This window comes from Phocoena phocoena, chromosome 19 (assembly GCF_963924675.1).
Source record: "Phocoena phocoena chromosome 19, mPhoPho1.1, whole genome shotgun sequence".
NCBI classification, from domain to species: domain Eukaryota; kingdom Metazoa; phylum Chordata; class Mammalia; order Artiodactyla; family Phocoenidae; genus Phocoena; species Phocoena phocoena.
In genome coordinates, this window is record NC_089237.1 from 20,532,699 (window position 1) to 20,538,698 (window position 6,000).

At 45.6% G+C, this 6,000-nt stretch overlaps 1 protein-coding gene across 1 annotated transcript in view; it reads right to left on the reverse strand.

Annotated features, from left to right (window-relative positions):
- The window catches only part of WIPF2 (WAS/WASL interacting protein family member 2), a 38,969-nt gene extending 35,235 nt beyond the window's left edge, over window positions 1-3,734 (reverse strand). The window contains exon 1 of the mRNA XM_065897378.1: window positions 3,641-3,734. The gene's annotated coding sequence lies outside the window, so the exon portion shown is untranslated. The remainder of the gene's footprint in view (window positions 1-3,640) is intronic.
- Between the last annotated feature and the right edge of the window lie 2,266 nt (window positions 3,735-6,000).

Genomic DNA, 6,000 nt, shown 5'->3' on the forward strand with positions numbered 1-6,000 from the left:
CAAGAGGGGCCACGATAGTGAGAGGCCCGTGCACCGCAATGAAGAGTGGCCCCCACTTGCCACAACTGGAGAGAGCCCTCGCACAGAAACGAAGACCCAACAGAGCAAAAATAAATAAATTAATAAACTCCTACCCCCAACATCTTCAAAAAATAAATAAATAAAGTTTTCAGTGTAGTCATACTAAATTGCTGTAATTTTGCCAAGCCTAAATGGCAAGTTAGAAGCCAATTCCTGGCTCCCCTATTTGATAACCTATTTGCCTCCACAGGCATGGTAAGCCAAAATATTAAGAGATCTAAGACTGACACAGACATTAGCAAATGTATCACCTTCTTTCCCTACTAACATTGTTTTTCTCCATAAAGTTCTATTCAGCATTTTAAAATACCCCTCGATAATAATACCAAGAAGTGCCTGTGAGTTTAGCCTGTGGCTCCCCAGGCTCAAAGGCTTGGGAGTGAGAGTGGGGCGAAAAAAAGAGTGGGAAACACTCTTTCTCTCTTCCTCAATGCCTTGGACTTTCAAAGCTAGGCAAAGGCAATGATTCTGCATTTAATCACCAGATGAATAAGCAACAGATTTGAATTTAGGAGAAACATAAAGGCATGTAAGAACATTCAGTAAAGAGTACCGCCTCCATTTCCTTGCAGAGCAGCTCTCAGGATCTGCCAATGAACCTCACTCTGACATGAAACACCCCATCCACTCTAATCCGGGCCACATCCCTCCAGAGACAGTCAACCGGAACTCTGCCAACTTCTGCTCGGGAGCTGTGTAAAGAACAGTAGCAACAAGAGCCTACTTTGAGAAGGAGATCAACAATCACACTCAGGAAGAAAAGAAGTTATTTGGCAAAGGGAAGCATGTTGCCAAAATGTTAGTCACAGCTTCAAGGTCCTGGTTTGTGTTTCTGCAACTATTCTTTGCTTTGACAGAGTCCATTCTCTGGCCCAGCAAACCCAGCTCAGCTTCTGTCCACCCTCCCCATTTGAAGCAGTCAAAAATCCTTTCAATTTGGTGGTATCAAACTGTGACACAGACAAGATGTCCACCAGAGAGTGAAAAGGAGGAAAAAAATGTGCAATTTGCCATTTTCCACTTCGGACTGGCTCCAGTAGAGCAATGGAAACACATGACAGGATAGGAAAAATGGAAAACCATTATGTGAAAGAAGCAGGCTATACCAAAAGTCTGCCCAGAGCTCTGAGCCTCCACAACTTATTTCAATACCTTAAAAACAAACCAAAAAGACACACTGTAGGTTGAAATGACAGCAAAATATTAAGCACGTTTTTACCCCCAAATAAGTGTACAGATGGGTTACATCCTGATAAACCTATTGTAAGTTGAAAATACTGTTAATTCGAAAAGACATTTAATACGCCTAACCTACTGAACGTCATAGCTTAGCCTAGCCTACCTTAAATGCGCTCAGAACACTTACATTAGCCTAGAGTAGGGCAAAATCATCTAACACAAAGCCTATTTTATAATAAAGTGTTGAATATCTCACGTCATTTACTGAATACTGTACTGAAAGCGAAAGACAGAATGGTTGTATGGGCACAGAAAGGTTGTAAGTGTATCAGTTGGTGTGGCTGACTGGGAGCTGCGGCTGTCTGCCTCTGCCCAGCATCACAAGAGAGTATGGTGCCAAATCAGGGAAAGATCAAAATTAAAAATTAGAAGTACAGCTTCCACTGAATGCATATCACTCACACACCATTATGAAGTTGAAAAATCTTTAATGGAACCATGGTAAGTCAGGGACCACCTGTATACACTTCATACCTGCAGTTCTCCCTGGGGCTGGGTTGCTGAAACAGCCTGAATCAGCAGGCCCACGGTTTTCAAAATTACTTCAAAACAATAAGAACACAGGTTCAAGTCCACCAGGTTACTCTCCCAATCAAAGAGCCCAAGAAGTCAAGAAAGAACATCCGACAATTTTCTCTTCAAAAGAAATAGGACTTGTGCTTTCCCTTCTTAAAAGCCATCAGTAAAACCAGAAAACTTACAGTTCTCAACACCTTCCACTTTCCTCTGCATTTCACCTTTGTGCTGACATCACCTAACTAATCAGTACCAACTAAGGTAAACACTACTCTGATATCAAGTGTGAGTTAGAATCTGCCCCTTCTTAAGCAAATCCACATCAGACTTCAGAAATGCCAAGACCTTCAGGAACACTTCTAAGCTAAACAAATTCACCTAAGGGCAAAGTGTTTATAGAGTATTATGCCCAAAGAAAACGCTAGAACAGTCAAGATGCTAAAGGATTAAGAATAAAGAAGCTAAAATTGTCCACAAACACACTGCTTCCCCAACAACTGGCAAAAAGGGCCAAAGTGACTGGACCAAAGCAAAAGGCTCAACTGTCTACAACACTATTTTCCAGTGAATTCTCAAAGACAATAAAACAGAAATAAAATACTGCATTCTTCCACATTCTCCATCAACTAACCTTATTTATTCCCAATTCTAACTTCCCCATCTCGGTCTTGATGGCAGCCAATACAATGTAACACAACAATATGAAATTTTTGGCTACTAAAAGTTGACACTGAGAAAAGTTTAAAAATTGGACATGTATCAAATCAAAACCAACTCTTCCCTGGCATAAAAAAAAAAAAATGTGCAAGGCTGAGAGGAAGAAACTGGGAAAGACATGTCTTCTAAATATCAATATCTCAATCCAATTTTCAGGGATCACTTCTTTGCAACCACTTTAAAGATCCCATTTGGTTAACACAATCTTTTAGAAGCAGAAAGGGATCAAACCTACATTTCCAAGAGAAAAAAATGAGACAGTTTAATGATTTGCCTCAAAGTTACTTAGTAAATCCTTAGGAGTCCTTGTTCCCTGAGGTTCTGTTCTGGTTTGTAAAAGGAGAAAAAAAGTCACCCAAAACATACCATAAGTCATTCAGAAACAAACATAGGGCAAAAACAACACGATGAAAAGGGAGGTGGATCCTGGAGGTGCCCAGAACTAGACTTCACATCACTCCAACCTGAACCTTCAATTGCAGGTTGCTCCCATGCGAACCCCAACGTTTCTCAATCCAACCTTTAACTCAAATCTGATTCCTTCTCAACTAATGTTCTCCAAATTCCCTCTAGAGTAATCAATTTCCTCAGTTATCCCTTCAACCATTGGTTTTCACTCATCAACTCCCAAAATGTCACGGCGACCTCCTCACCCGGAGCATCCTGTTAATTACCTGTTCCCAACAGGTCCTCCCTCCCCATCTCCCTTTTTGCGCACGGTTACCTCGTTCCTCACCCTGAGTCGCCGTCTTACTCACCTTACCCAACCCTTCAGGATCCCTTATTTCCCGTCTCTCAATAACCTTCCTCACCTTTTCACAGTCGGCGCTCGCCCCACACCAATTCCCGACCCCTCCTCCCTACTTAGATTCCCCACGCCCCCTCTTCTGCAGGTTCTTCAGGCCCAGCCCCCACTCGCCCTCCCCTCAGGTCCCGCCCCCAGGACCCCTCTCTCCCACAGGCCCCTCCTCCAAAGTCCCCCTCTCTCTTCAAGCCCCGCCCAATCGCCCCTCCCCCGGCTCTCCCTCCCATTCAGGTCCTCAGGTCATTTCAGCGACGGACCCACCCTCCCCGGCCTCTTCCCGACCTGGGCACAGCGGCTACGGGAGCGAATCCTCCGCCACCTCCGCTCCGGCTCCGTCTCGTCCTGCTCGCCCCCCGGCAAGCTCCCTTTCTCGCCGCCGCCGCCCCTTTTGCCAACCCGGAAATGGATCTGCTCCCACCGTCCCCAGCGTCCGCGAACAAAATGGAGGAGGGGGAAAAGGAGGAGGGAGCAGAGCGCGAAGAGAAGCTACACGCATGCGCCCCTGGAAAGCCCGCCCCCTGCCAGGGCACGTAAAGGCGGAAGTGGGCGGGTGGCCGCCATCTGGAGAAGGTCGCAGGAATTTGGTTTAGCAGCTAAAAGCTGGGATCGCAACTTTGGCTGCGATTAGAATCACCTGGTAAGACTTGACTAAATAGTGATACCTGAGTTCCATCCCCAGAGATTCTGATTTAATTGGTCTTGTGTATGGCTAGGCATCGGAACTTTTAAAATTGCGAAAGTGATTCTAACATGTTGCGGAGGTGGAGAAGAATCACTGAGCTGAACATCTTTTTGAATATCTTTTTCATCTTTTTTGCGCGCACACACCCCATAAATATCCTTTCCTAATTTCGAGTTAACGAAGAACCCGCCCCAGTCAACCTTGCAAGGGCTCAGTAGTCAAGCTCTGGTTGTCACGGGAACAGAGGCAGGCCTTGTTAACAAGTTATCCTTAACGTCGAACACCTGTGAACATCCGTCTCCTCTTTACCGGGCCTGGGCTTCCTCAGTTTCCAGAGCTGGGGGTTGGTGCTGCGGACTTCCAGCTGCCTGGATCAGGGAAGGGAATCCTGTGCCCTCCCTGGTGGGGCTGCTGTTAACTCGGTCCCAGCTGAGTAAGGATCCCTCCCTAGTCCACCCACAAAAATGCTTTTCCGTTGCAGTCAACCTCATTGTCTTATATCTTCACAATGTCCTTTGGGTCTCTCCATCATCCTTATTTACGCTGAATCCGAAGTAAGGGGATAGAATTGGGACTTAGTTCTCACTACTTACTGCGTGCCTTTGGGCCGCAGCTACCCTATCTGTAAAATGGGTCTACATAATAGTGCCTGTCCCAACTGTTTCATAGGGTTGTTGGAAGGCCCAAATGAGGTGATGAATAGGAAAGCACGTGATAAAGTGCTTTCATCAGGTCCCCAACTCTTAAATGCTTTAATGGAAAATTGAGGAATTTTCAGGGCAAACAAAGTAAGTGAAGGCAGGGGACATAAAGAGAGACAAGTGGAACACTGAAGCAGGCTTTTGCTCTGAGGACACTTGCCTAACTAGATGAATTTGAGCTTTTTCCAGGTCTTGTGGGAAAAGAAAACACCCCAGGACCTCCTCAACAGGGGAGTTTAACAGGACATTCTCCTTCATAAAGATGGGACCCCAAAGGACTACATCCTCATGGTTAGGGTGAACCAGAAATAAACCTGTCCCCTCCTCCCTTGGATGTAGGGTTAATAGAGATAGATTCTAGGCTCAGTTGATAATAGATTTTTCACACAGAATGTTCAGTAAGACAGTGAAAGTCATGTGGATAATTCTTGGTTGTGCAGAATGGTCCCTTCCATTGCCAAAATATAGCATCCCTAACTCCTGCCTACCAAATGCCAGTAGCACGAACTTATCATTGGGATAAACAAAAAAAAACCACAGGGAATTCCCTGACGGTCCAATGGTTAGGACTCCATGCTCTCACTGCTGAGGGCCCAGGTTCGATCCCTGGTCAGGGAAATAAGATCCCACAAGCCTTGCAGTGGGGCAAAAAACAAAAAAAGCTACCACGAATTTCCAACATGCATCCATGAAGAACCGCTGCCCCATGCTACACTGTCAAGTTGCCAGGGGCCAATTTGTGAAGGACTTTTTTATTTCTCATGAAAAGTTAGATTTTTATCTCTAGGGCAAGAGGGAAACCACTAGAAAGTTTGAGCCGAGAACTGCCATGACCCACTTTGCCTTCTAGAAAGATCCCTCTGACTGACTGCAGCATAGAGGATGGATTAGAGGGGGCCAGGTTAAAGGCAAAAGTGTTGTGGACATCTAAGTGAGAGATGATGGATGCCTGCACTGAGTGGCCGCTGGGTATGACTGGGCACAAAGACTTTGGAGGCAGTGCTGTCGGGAGAGCCCAAGGCCTAGAGTCTTAGTTCTCCCCGCTACTGAATAGGGTGAGACTTTGGGCAAGGTACTCAACCTCTCCCAGCCTCAGGCTCCCCATCTGCAAAGTGGAGAAAAGACTAAATGGAATGCACCTGAACCGTGTACACACTTGGAAAGCATTCATGAGTCATAGTATATTCACTATGTCACATTCGTTGCTGTCTGCAGGCTCGCTCTAGTTTCAGTGAGTGGGGGCTACTCTTCGTTGCAGT